Source organism: Pteropus alecto, unplaced genomic scaffold, assembly GCF_000325575.1.
Source record: "Pteropus alecto unplaced genomic scaffold, ASM32557v1 scaffold177, whole genome shotgun sequence".
NCBI lineage: Eukaryota > Metazoa > Chordata > Mammalia > Chiroptera > Pteropodidae > Pteropus > Pteropus alecto.
The window spans coordinates 8562509-8575993 of NW_006442207.1; the positions used below are offsets into that span (position 1 = coordinate 8562509).

Genomic DNA, 13485 nt, shown 5'->3' on the forward strand with positions numbered 1-13485 from the left:
TCAATTTATTTAGTTCTTCTCTGATTTATTTCTTCCGAGTTTTGTAGTTTTCATCATATAGCTCTTGTGCATATTTTGTTAGATTTGCACAAAAGTATTTCATCATTTTGATGCTAATGTTACCTCATCCTTTTTAATAGCTGCAAAATATTCTATTAGATGGATGTATTTTAAAACCCTCATTAATTCTTAAATGCATCTTTAATTTGGATGGTTTAAAAAAGTGAACAAACAAAAGCATACCTTTCACAATCCACCAAAGCGGAGATGCTGATATATTACTTAGTCTAGCTGGAAGCCCAGAAAATGAAAAAAAAAAAAAAAAACCAATCTGTATTTATCACCCAGAACCACAGTTGTCAAATATGTCAGCATAAGTAGCAGCAAACTAGATCGTACAAATAGGATAATCCTACTCAAAAATAAGTACAAAACAAACAAACAAACAAAAACAAGCAAAAAACTTAGCCAGTTTTTGTTTGTTTGTTTATTTCTTGTGTGTTTCCAAGGACCACTCATTCAAAATAGCAACGTGAAGCCCCAGCACTCTGCTCGTTCTCAGATTATATTTGTTACTAAGCCAGAGAAGCTTAAAGTGTTTCACAGCAGTAGTCTAAATTTTGATTCATAGAGATTCTTTCGGGGATACCTTTGATTTATACTTGCTCACATCTCTGACTTACCCCATAAGATTAGATTTTAAAGGAGGCTTCTTCTTGAACATTTAAGAAGAGCTTCAACTTATTATTTGTTTGGTGCTCCCTTTAAAGTCTGGAAACCTTTTCTTTAAGACTTAGGCAATTGTTTCTATGACATCCTGAAGTTTCTTCCATTGCAACTGCTCAGGAAATGTGAACTCTGAATTATAGCTGATTTGAAGTTTAGACAGACTATAACTCAAGTGTGACAACAACTCCACCATTTTGTCGACCAGGCTGCTAAGCCTGTCATTTCCCAAGGCAGCCCACGGCTCCGTTTCATTGAATTGGTCTAGCATGGGAAGTAAAACATCCAGGTGCCCTTCTTGTCTGAAGCTTTTTGCCTGGACTTTGCCTTCAGTTAGCATTTAAGTCAAAGAGAAACAAACTAGGGGAGATGGCCCGTGAAGAATAAAGGTCACAATAAAATCGTAATACACGGAATCTTGAAAGGATGATTTGGGGATAAAAATGTGGCATGGAAGAAAGGTCCTTCCTTACTTTATATAAATTATTGAAAAATATTAGGAGAAAATTGTCATTAGGCTAAAGTTAAAAAGTAAGTCCAGATGAGCAGACCCTATTTCTTTGACTCATTACTTTATTCTTTTCTTAAAGTTTTACCTACGAGACTACCAACTAGTACCAGTACAGCAAAAAAAAAATACTGGCTTCCAACAGTTAGTATCAGTCATCCCTCATCAGATTGGTCCACAATAGGAAATTTCAATATGTGATTTCAAAGGAATAGAGGTTGTGATCACACACCTTGAGCAGGATTCTAGCCTGAATGTTCCTCAGCAATTGGTGAGTTTCCAGTTCCCTGGAAAAGATGTAATGGAGTTTCTATGAGGATCAAATATGAGACACTTTTTTTTTAATGGCTACAGTACCTGGTCTTCCTAGGTGGTCTCCCATCCAAGTACTAACCAGGCCTGACCCTGCTTAGCTTCCGAGATCAGACGAGATCGGGCACGTTCAGGATGGCATGGTCATAGACCAATATGAGACACTTTGGTATATTTTTTAGCAATGCACTTTTGGCTTTTTGAATAAGGGGTGGGTTTGAGAATAAGGGGTGGGTTTGGCTCTTTTCAAGGCTCTAGGGTAGCTTTTAATTACAATGATTATTAAAGGTGCTGATGTTAAGAATTAAATAATATGTATAGTCTGTGAAGCCACAAATGTCAGAGAGGTAAGGCTCATGAGTTAGGTTGGCAGGGCAGAGAGGTTATGGACTGAAAATTAATCTTCCACCCTAAAGGGGGCAGCAGATGTCCATCTCCAGTTAAGTGTCACAATATGCCCAAAGAAGCTCAGAAGAATAGCTGAAAATCTTCAATTTTGTTTTTAAAGTTCACTCTGGGCGTAGACACATGACTTGCTTTGGCCAGTAGAATGTTAAAAGGTATTATGCATACTGAATCTTGAAAAATTGCTTACATGAGTCCATCTCCTCTTTTGGAACCTCACTTCCATGAATACAAGCCTAGGTTAACCTGCCTATGGTTAAAGAAAACAGGAGGAAGAAAACATGTTCAGACAACTAGCCTAGAGCCAGACAACTCTAAATATGAGAGAGTTCAACCTGGATCAGCAGAAACATTTATGCACCTGTAGCTTACCCCAGACACATAGTAAGCCCAGTTGAGTCTGGCCTAGATCAGCTAAATTGCTCAACCACCCCATATAATAATAAATGTTGATTGTTGTATAAGACTGAGATTTTATAGCTGTTGGCTAGACAGCATTAATGTGATATTAGGTAACTGGAACACCAGCCCATAGGAAGTGGTCAATAAATGTCAGCTATATACACTCATATTTCATTGACTCTAAGGTGTTTGATGATGGTGCCTTCATGATTTTTGCAGAAGCTGTCTATGGAAGATTTCACACATTAGCACTACAACTGCCATCTGGCCAAAGTTGACTATTATTGTATGCCATTGATTCTAAGATGCATCCTGAATTTTGAAGATGTTAAATTGGAAAATTTTTGCTTTTTGTGGAAAATTTCACCAAAACTCAGGATACTGGTGATCTATGAGTGTAGCTGAAGCCCTCTCTGGAGCCAGAGTATGCTACAGAAATGATGATCGTCATGATACAAGATAGACTCAGAGTCTGAGGTTCATGGAGAACAGGGGTCCTGGACTGCGTGTGGTAAATGGTCTCCTCCATTAAAAAAGACCAGTGCTGTCCTTTATGACCTCCTCCTAGGTGACTAGAAGAGCAGTTTGGGTGGCCCATGAGAGTTCTCCAAGTTGCCTCAACATTTCAAGGACTAAGACTTTAGAAACAAAGCTTTCTTTTACACTTAGAGTTTGAAGGTGTGAAATGTATCCCCTAGGGTCTACTTATGCTAAATTAGGTTAGTGTTTAATTAAGCTGTCCATAAATGATACTGGGACAGCCAGGAAGAGTTTAAATACTACAATTAGCACTCATCGTATGTTTTCCTTTTTATGTTTCTTAAGGTTTTGTGTACTATTCAGAAATAAATTAATATTTTATTCTGTTCTCTCAATCTTTTATAATCTTAGAGTGGGGTACATGAAGTTAATATTGGGCATTTAAACTTTTAATAGATGTTTACCAGCAACATAAGAGAATCAGTTCAGTACTTTCCTTACATCATTACACATCATTTTGGACCAAAAATATTTCCCAGGTTAAGTTCTGCCCTTGGTTCCAAATAATCTTCACCTGCTGGAAAAAAAAAATCATATTCTCCTATCAGGAAAATAGCTTCTCTAAACTTCTATGGACTCTAAGGGTCACTGAAAAAAAAGGATATATTGAAACCATTTGTAAAAATAATGGCACTATAGGGACCCTGACTGCCCCTTCTGTGGTGAAATACCCGAGGAGGGCAGTTTTCAGCCAGCAAGAATTAGCATACCGTAGCTGAGCACTAAGCTAATTTTGAATCCTCTTTATGCCAAGGAATTCCTATAACTCCCTTGTGTCCATGTCTAAGAAAGTACCGTTAGCATTGTTAATTACCAGGCTTGGAATCAGGACACTGAATTATTATCCTTGCCTAAAATACAGCTTTGGATTCCTGCCTAGATCCCTTATGGTTCCCTGGGAGGGCAGAGGTACTGACCAGTTAGGAGGTAGAGAACATGGATTTGGGAGTCAAAAAAACCTTGATCCAAATTCCAGATCCACCGTATATTGGCTGTATGACCTTGGCTAAGTTCTTTGGTTCTGAACATCAGTTTCTTCCTTTCTTAAAAGGTATTGTGGTGGTTAATAACACTGCCTTGTAAGGTATAGTGATAGAGAGGTTAATTTTCATCACTCATCTTTCCTTTATCAACTCTGCTACACCTTGATGCCAGCCATCTGACTAAAGTCTAGATTTTCTCACTCTCAATGGCACAGGTCCATGTTCTTCCCATCTGGCTGGGCACTCTCCTTCTCCTCTCTCTCTCTCTCTCTCTCTCTCTCCTATCTATCTATCTATCTATCTATCTATCTATCTATCTATCATCTATCTATCATTTTTATTAAATGTTTCGGAGTGACATTTGTTATAAAATCTATAGGTTTCAAGTGTATAATTCAATAATACATCATATGTATATTGCATTGTGTGTTCACCATTCAAAGTTAAATTTCCTGTGGTCACCATATATTTACCCCCATTCCCCTATTTACCTCCCCCCACCTCTCTCTGGTAAACACTATACTGTTTTCTGTGTGCATAAGTCTCTGTTTGTTTGTCATGTTCATTTGTTTTCAGTTTTATATCCCACATATAAGTGAAATCATATGGTTCTCAACTTTTTCTTTCTGACATATTTCACTTAGCATGATAATCTCAAGATCCATCCACGTTGTCACAATGGCAGTATTTCATCTTTTCTTATGAATGAGTAGGGCACTATCCTTTTAGATGAATTTCTCTGGAGTGACCACTAGTCTAGATTACCATAGCTCATCTTACTTTTTAATGTGATTTCTCTGCCTCTGAATCTCTGTGTTGCTGAGAATCCCAATGGACATGCTATGATCTCTTACCCTTCTCAGGGGAATCATGAAATATACTGCCTACCATTTGTATCCCTGGACACAGCCAGACAAAGGAGAGTGTGGATGAATCAATGCAGCCCATCACTATCCCTAGAAACCTCATTCAAAGAAAATTAGATATAGAATTGGGGTTACCTGTGTCACCTTCATTAACAACAACCAAAAGGTTAAACCTGCTGGGATTAGGGCCATTTGGGTCCACTGGGTTCACTGTAAGCACTAACATCAAGGTCTCTAGAAAGTTCATGTGTCAAAACAGAGATTTATTGGAAAACTATCATTAGCCCTGGGGAAACGCTAGCAGAGACCATAACTAAGATTCTAACAAAGCGACAATATGAATAATGCACCTCTGAGCTTCAAATGTTCCCATAATTTTAGTATCATCTGATCAAGATTCAAAGTCCTGAAAAAGAGAATTCAATTGGCCAAGACTGGGTCACCAAGCCCACATCTGGGCTTTCCCAGGGGGTGGAAGAGAAACAATGTGGCCTTCTTGGCTCTCATCAGGGAGAGGTGGCAGAAGGAGGTTGGATTTACCTTCTGCCAAGATTTTACACTTTGAAGGATTCACCCAAATAGGAGATGCTACAGGACAGAAGTTTTGAAGCAGTGAATGCTAACCAGCTAGAAACAAACAAAATGTTTCTACTATAAACAAAAGTAAAACAAATATATATATAATGAATATTATAGGTGTTCATGTGTCTATCTTCCCTTATATAGGTTTCTGAAAAACTGTATTACCAATGCCTCTTATTTAAGCTATAAGAGGGTAACCATTTATTTGCAATAATTTGGGTGCTGCACCTTTTTACAGCTAGTAATGAAAAACAGAACCTCATATTGATTTTGTTTAAAAATAGAATTGTCCTGTAATGACTTTCCTCAAAGAAAAGAAGCTGAATATGTAATTGAGCTCCCGTGGGGAAGGGACTTCTGAATTCTGACAACAGGAAAATCCTCCCTGGCTTTCCTACATAGATCTTGATAGAAATTTTATCTGAGATCCCATTACTTCGACCAGAAAATTATCCTTTATGAAATAAATGTCCTGGAATCCCTTTCTTCTCTCTTTTCTTTTTTCTTATGTGTGTGTGTGTATGTGTATAAAATTTGCCTGCATTTTAAGGTCAGGTAGCATAGAAAAACATGTATGTGATTTTTTTTTTTTGCAATGATGCATACTATTTCAACTTTGACTAAAATGGTTGATTTTATCTTCTTTTCCAAGAAATCATTTTTGTTAGTTGAGTGCCTTCAAGGGGCTTTTACGTTTTCTTTGAAGTCTACTTCTGGTAATGAGGCTTTCCTTGAGTACCACCAGCCCAGGGCACACTTTCCTTTTTCCAAAAATCCTCTAGGGCACAGAAATTTCATGCTGGATATCTCTGTTTTCTTGTCTTTTCCCACATATGGGTGATGGATCCCCACCTAGTCCACACTTCCTTGCAGTTCGAAAGGGCTTCCTCTAAGGCCTAATCTGACCTGATACTCAGGGAAATTGATACTATTATCTGCTATTTATGCCTGAGGATTATAAGCGTAAGAAAAACTTTTTTCTCCCTTTATCCCTCTCAAGAAATATCAATAATTGGTAACTGTGGCTTTTGTAGGTACCTCTGAGAATCTGTCCACATGCATTGGCCATCACAGGTGCCTATAACCAAAGCCCAAAGCCACAGAACCAAGTTTAGGGGGCTTCCAGCCCTGTGAAACTCAAGCTTGTGGATTTCAAGGCCCAGTCAATTTGTTTTAAATGAGAAAATTTTGAGCTGAATTTACTGTTAACACATTAAAATGAAAGCAAAACAAAAATAAACAAAACACCAAAATAAACAAAAACACCAAAATAAACCAAACACCAAAATAAACAAAACACCAAAAATAAACAAAACACCAGCAGTTAACAGTGGATTTCAAAAAAGAAAGAACATTTTTATTACCAAAAGGATGGAAGCACATAATCTCGAATGAAAGGACAATCATTTATTTTGAATAAATTTAGCTTCATGAAAAACATACTTCATTTTCTTATTTTTTTTCCTTAAATTTAAAACATGCATCATTGAACTCTTCAACATTACACTCTACAACAAGGATAGATCTCACAAACTTAATGGTGAGTGAAAGAAGCCAGATGCAAAATAGTTCATACTGTACAGTTCCATTTATAGAAATGATATGAACAGTTGAAGCTAATCACTCTGGCAGGAGTCAGGGCAGTGGGTTATCTTCAAGGGGTAGATGAAGAGTGTCTGGAAAGGAGTGAGGGGGGCGCATTTCTAGGATACCAGTAATATTTTGTTTCTTGATCCAAGTGATGTTACACACATCAGTTCATTTAGTAAAAACTCAGCAAGCTGTGCACCATTTTATGTGTACTTTATGGTGTATTACACTTTAATTAAAATTAAATTAAATTAAAATTAATTGAATTATCCTGAGAGAATCATTGTGCTAGTGACATCTCCATCAGGAAAGGCCCAACTTATACTAGGATGCTTGTTCAGGTGTCAGGCACTTGGTAGACATTCTATCTATACTTATTGAGTGAGAACTAGACTGGATATTATCGTCACCTGTCCTCATCCAAGGAACTGAGCACTTCTTGATAGATAGCTGTCTCCTTTATAGTTGTATATCGTTTGGCCATTTTATTATCTATTTCAGAAAAGAAATTTCTTGCCCCCTTTTTCAAGACAAACTCCTCTCTTTAAACACTTTTTGCTCTCCAACGATTCTTGTCTTACTTTCTCTTGCATTTGCATCATTTATCTTTTTTATCCTACTGAGTCTCCCTCTCTGCCTACAGATATGCTCAATATTCCTCTATCTTAGAAATAAACAAGATGAACAAAAGCAAAGCAAAACAAACAAAAGTAGCCCCTTTCTTTGTCCCTGATAGTGAGTCTTCGGCTATGTATTGGGTATCCATGATGTGTTCACATGCCAACTCAGCCCATAGTCAGGAATGTCCCGCCTCTCTAGTTAATTCTTCACATCTTCAATTTTTTTAAAGAAGACCAGTAATCATTGATTCTTTCTACTTCTCATCTCCAATGTTCTACTCAATCCACAGCTCTCTGGCTTTCACTCACAGGTCTGCAGACACTAACGTATCTATTATCGCTCCTTTGCACACATCGCTATATCCAGTGGCCTAATTGGCTGCAATGACCTCACTGAGGACATTGTTTCTGTTACTCTGTTCACGTCAGTACCCTCCCTTCACTTAATACCCAATTACTAACACCCTTTAAAGTTCAACTCAGACATCATCTTCGCTTTACCCAGATATGTCCTCTACCACTAAAATGGAAGGATTCTCTCTCCCATGCACCCCTCTGAGATACGGTCTGACTCCTCCCAATAGATGTAACCCTTTTTACATTGTATTCTGTCCAAAGACTATTTTACCCCACAAGAATACCTGTAAGTGGTTATCTCCTTGTCTTTGTGTTCTCTGTCCATCAATCATGCAGTTTACATCAGTATGTCCAGGGGTAGGAGAGAGTAGCTTGATTTAATTAACCCCACTGGGGGCAGGAATTGAACCAGACTCTGTGCAGGCTGCTGCAAAATAACATGAGGGGCTCTGTGCCTGCCTGGCAGAAACACAAAGCTGAATTAAGGAGAAAGAACACACACACATGAAAATGACGTAGGTACATATACAGGAGCAAATTAATGAAGTACCCATGGAGTCAATGAGTGCTGAGTAGATACAGAGTAGGAAGAGCTCTTCAGCCTTGTGATATAATGGGTGAAGGCTCAGCAGACAAGGGGAGTTTTACAGATGGAACAGAAAGAAGGGGGCAGAATTATTGGCAGAAAAGAGAGGAAAAGTTGCCCTGGTGAGTAAGAGAGCCTGGACAGGGTGCAGCCATGCCTGAAGGCTGAGGCTGGCTCTATAGTGGAGAAATTTAGGGCCAAATCAAGATAACCTCAGGCTACAATTTGGAACATGGAGAAAAATCAATCTTCATTTTTAGAAGCAAGAACACACATTTTGAGTCAAACATGCTGTGTTGCATCTTTAACTTATCAGGTTTGTGATCACTGGCCTATCATGCTACCTCTCTAAGCCTCAGCTTGCTCAAACAACTTCAACACAGCTTAGGGTTCAGATTATGGGTCTGACAGTAGTCTAAATTCTACCTGTCCTAGATACTGTCTGTGTGATCTTGGAAAAGTCTCTTAACTTCTCTGAGCCTCTTCATCCTAATGGGATGGCCATGAAGGTGATGGAAATAGTGTACATCAGGGTCTGCCATATTATAAAAGATCAATGTATTTTAGGTGATATTATCAACATTTCTCTAAGAGTCAATACCCTCATCTATAAAATGGGAAAACTAATAATCACTTGCTAAGGATGTTGTATGAATTCAGTGAGCCAGAATCCAAAGTGCTGGGCATACAGAGGGCACTCAATAAATGCACATCGATCCTATTCCAAGACAATATATGCCTGACATTAACTAGAAGGATGCATCACCACTATATTTACTGATTGCGTAGTTTTGTGCTTAATGTCTATTTTTATGCTAGAATGAAATTCCAAGAGTTTAGAATTTTGTCTATCTTATCTACTACTGGATGCCTGGTACTAAACACAGTTTCTAACACAAATTCAGTGTGAACTAATATATAACAAACAGAAGGGACTAGGGGAAAAAAGGTTTAGTGGTAATTATGGGGCATAAACAGCTGGTAGATGGTAGATTTCTATGGACTAATGAATTGTGCAAATTATTTCCAGAGTTACTGCAATGAGGCTGTTTGTGTTAAATATGCTGAGTATTAGTAATTAAATTATAGATTCTAACTTTCTCCAGTCTATGTTCCTTTGTTTTATTTACATCTTATTTGCAAAAAATTCATGCTCTTGCTCCAATATTCTCTGAATTTATCCATTGATGCTTCTATTTTTCTATTATGGATTTTATTACCATATAAAATGAAAGATTTGTGGACGAAGAATCACCTTGGTTTTAAGAAAGTCCTTGCCATTAGAATCTAAGGTGTGTTGTGTCTTCTAACAATTATTGAAAAACCTTATTTAGATCCTGGGAGTGGGCAAGTTCCACAGACAAAAGGAGAAAGAGAAAAAAAAGGGGAGGACTGAAAGAAAGAAGGAAAGAGGAAGAGATTTAGTCATGGCAACTTAGATAAACTTAACTTGCGATTTTCAAAGTGGTTAACAACTTCATTTGCAAATGGTTATTAAGCATGTACTACATACACTGTAAAGTGCTATACTCTGTAGGGTAGAAATTATAAGATTATGGCACAGTCTCTGCTCTCAAGGATCTTCTATCTTAGTTGTGGAGGGAAACAGAAATCTGTATAACTTGAGTAAGGTTTAGGAGCAACTTGATTTTAGCTCAGAGAAGACAGGCCAAGATGTTGAAGGTGTTTGGAAACTAGTCATCTGAGAAACGATGAAAAGACCTAAGGGGTCAGAGCAGACCAGATGCTTCAGGGACTAAATGGTGGTTATATGAAAGTGTGTCAGATTCATGTCGTGTGGCTCCAAGGGGCAGAGTTAAGATTGATTTGTTTATTATCTTATTCATTGATTTATTTATTAAGTACTTATAAAACATCAACTCAATGCCAGAGTGTCACAGAGAAAAAAATGCACCGAAATCTATGCTCTAATGTGGCAGTCTCCCAAATTTTTGACACCAGAGACTGGTGCTCCTATGAGACTCTAATGCCTGATGATCTGAGGTGGAGCTGAGGTGGTGATGCTAGCACTGGGGAGCGGCTGCAAATAACAGATGAAGCTGCACTGGCTCGCCTGCCCATAACCTCCTGCTGTGTGACCCGGTTATTAACTGACCACAAACCAGTACTGGTCCGTGGCCCAAGGGTTGGGGACCCCTGCCATGGATTGAAATGTTCTAAAGGAAAGTACAGTGGAGACTAGCTTTAGGAGATGGACTTCTTCACAATCAGAGCTTTTCAGAGATGGGCCTCCCGTGGAAATTGGGTCAAAACTCTGTAACAGAGCTTTCTAATTGTTAATACGCAGAAAGCATATGACATTCACATATTGATTTATTAACCAAATATTACTATTTACTATAAACCATGAACAATGCTATGTTTAGGAACACAGGGATAAATAAGAAAGCAGGTTTCTGTCTTCGTGGAGGAGAACTGCCTCGCATAAGACTATTCCCTTCCAGAGGGAATGAAGGAAGTCCACGTGTGATCAAACATCAAGAAAGCAGAAGACCGGGCACCTCATCCTAATGAGAAGCAACTGTGCGGGGCCTTTTTGGCTCCAAAACTCCTCCTGGGTCTGAGACTTTGATTGAGATTGCATCATATTTTCACTTCTTCTGCCCAGCCCTGCTTTCTTTACTTCCCCATAGAATCTGATTCTGAGACCGCTCCCCAGAAAATTTCCTGCTTACAAATCTCTGTTGTAGAGTGGGCATCCCAGAGTCTGATTTCACATCACCTGTGACAGATATAATTGATAAGAATTTGGTCATGGAAAAATACATTGTGCCTACTCAGCCATTAAAATAAAATGTTGAAATTGATCACAATTTTGATCTACTCAGCCATTAAAATAAAATGTTGAAATTGAAATTTACCATTGTTGATAAAGGCAGTCCAGAAAGGTATGATTCTTTTCTGATTCCTAAACAAACATAACCCCAGCCAGTTCTCCTCTCATGGATGTGCTCTCCTGAACAGGGCTACCTCGACATTCCCTTCAGCTCGACTAAACTTCAGACAGGTTTCCTTCTGACCATAGGTCCCTGACCACCATCTTCTTAGAGCATTTACTTTTGAAAACTTGGAATTGTAAATGCTTTCTCTGCACCTTTAAAATGTAAATCTGGGTTCTTGCCAGTCTCAGAACCCAGAAATGTCTTTCTCAAAGACAGATAATTATATTTCTTTAAAATATATTCATCAAGAAAGATAGCAGCCTTATCTCTCTGTCTCTGTGAGAGGGTAGGAGCCTAGCTTTGATAAGCACTACTTGGCAGACAGAGAAGGCCTAATCACATTGACCAAACTCCTCCCTAATGCCCTCCAGGAGTTTCCCACTAGCACACCAGGTGCTTAAAAATCTCTGCCTTTTATTTCAGCAGAGAGCTGAGTTCATTCTTTCTCCTCTATTGCAATAGTCTTGAATGAAGTCTTTCTCACTTGTGTAACAACATCTGGTACAATTATTCTTTGACACCTCCTTTCTCTATTAGTCACTTTGGTGAGAAGGGAGGCTGGCAAGGGAAAAGTGGCTGGAGTGACCAGAGCCTGGTTCTGCTAGTAGTAAACTCATATTCTGGATTATTCTTTGGAATTCCTCCTGGTCAAGACCACAGGAGACTCTGAGAGTCCATTTAGTTAGACTTCTATAAGGACTGCAATAACATATCTGCCAACATCTCAGAAACCCAGTCTGATAACAAGTTGGCAAAGAGCTGGCCTTGAAGAGCCAAGTGTGGGAACCAGGCCTGGACTCTGGCATGGCATGAATGAACAAATTGAGATTTTACACCTCAGGATTAGGAAGCTCCAAAACTGATATTAAGCATCCAAAAATATGATGAACTTGGCTATTTCTAAAGGCTCTTCCTGCTCTGATGATTTCATATTGACTTCTCTAAGCATCAGCACAGGCTTCAGAGAGCTCATCTGTTATGGTTACACAATGGTCTATTGAGCTGACACAATGAAATTTATCTTATAAACTTCTACTAGAAACTAGGTTACCTATTTTTTGCTCTTTTTGTTGGTTTGTTAGCTTTAATGTTATTTTTTATTAGGATAAGTTGCTAGCACTGGGATCACTGGATCAAGGTGCATATCATTTTTATGGCTCTTATTACCTGTTCAGATTGCCCCTTTGAAAGATGGAAAAAATTTACTTTGCTGCCAGCACCGGCTGAGAATAACAGTATCCCACAATCTTTTACAATTCCTTTTAATAACTTAAATTTGTTGGTTTTTTTATTTGATGAGAACTGGTAATTATTGGAATATAATTTGCATGTATTTAATTACTATCTAGTCTATTTGTTCTATCCAAGTAGCATGACAAAAACTCTGAAGACATGTTTCAGGTATCTGTCCCTGGGCCCATTCCTCCCTTGTTACCTTCTTATTGGCTAGGTTTAATGTATTCTCTCTGTAGGCTTTTAATTGATATGGACAATGGTAAAGGAGAGATCCCAGTGAGACGTGTGCCAAGCATGAAGATGGTCTCTAAAGCAGAGCTCATTCCTGGGCTATCAGAATGAGACCCTTTAGGCCTAGGGAGATGCATGTGGAACCTGCTCCCTATATCCCTTCCCTCACAACCTAACCAACTATGAGAGATATTAAAATCACTAAGAGTAGATCAAAAAGGTAATAAGCCCCTTAGGGGTCTCTTCAGTATAAGGCAGCCAGATAGGAATAGGAAATAACACCATGACTGGTGGTTCGCAGGGTAACTGTAGGTATATGAGACTCTGGTTTATTATATTTATAAAAAAAACTGTATTGAGTTCAACATTTTGCAAAAAGAGGGTAGGCTATTTCTAGGTAAAATACAAGAAATGTTTGCATAGAAGATAAGATAAATTATGCTCATGTGAACTTCCTGCTTCTCCCACAATCCTAGGGGCCAACATACCAAGAGTTTTGCTTTCTTTTTTTTTTGTTTGTTTTAATATTTTACTTATGAAATATTTCAAACTTATCCTGAAGAGAAAAGTACAACAAA

The 13485-nt window shown here is 38.3% G+C and overlaps 1 pseudogene; it reads right to left on the bottom strand.

Moving 5' to 3' along the window:
• Positions 1–1579: 1579 nt before the first annotated feature.
• Positions 1580–1698, bottom strand: LOC112470201 (annotated as a pseudogene).
• Between the last annotated feature and the right edge of the window lie 11787 nt (positions 1699–13485).